Raw genomic sequence first — 607 nt, forward strand, 5'->3', positions numbered from 1 at the left:
CAAAGTGTCCCTGCCTTGGTGTTCCGTGCGTGGGGTGGGGACCTGAACAGGTTGTGCCACACTCGTGTGTTGTGTTAGAGAAATCACAGGGCCGTGGAATGGTYTGGGTTGGAAGGGATTTTAAAAACCATCTCATCCCACTGAGATGGCTGTTCCCGTGGGCAGGGACACCTTTACTCCAAACCCCAATGTCCAGCCTGGCCTTGGRCACTGCCAGGGATCCAGGGGCAGCCACAGCTTCTCTGGGCACCCYGTGCCAGGGYTGCCCACCCTCCCAGGGAAGCATTTCTTCCYAAAATCAAATCTAAACCCACACAGGGTCACAGTCAAGCCTTTCTCCCCTTCAGTGAGAGAGGATTTTTTGGCTGTGAGTGGTTGCTCACCACAGGGAAGCTGGAAACCCGGTGCCAATCCTGGTTTAGCACCGATTTAACAATTTCAGAGCATTTTTTAAGGCCATGCCTCCATGGAGTGTGGGATGCAGTGTAGGGTGGGGAACCAGCAATCCTGGAATCACCAACCTGTGCTTCAGCCTCCCTTCCGAGGATTCCAGACAACTGCAGTAGCAGATGCTTTTTGGTTGCTAATGGAGATACTGGAGTTAAAT

The sequence above is a fragment of the Malurus melanocephalus genome, unplaced genomic scaffold (assembly GCF_030028575.1).
Source record: "Malurus melanocephalus ecotype Western Australia unplaced genomic scaffold, MMel_1.1 scaffold_310, whole genome shotgun sequence".
Lineage (NCBI taxonomy): Eukaryota > Metazoa > Chordata > Aves > Passeriformes > Maluridae > Malurus > Malurus melanocephalus.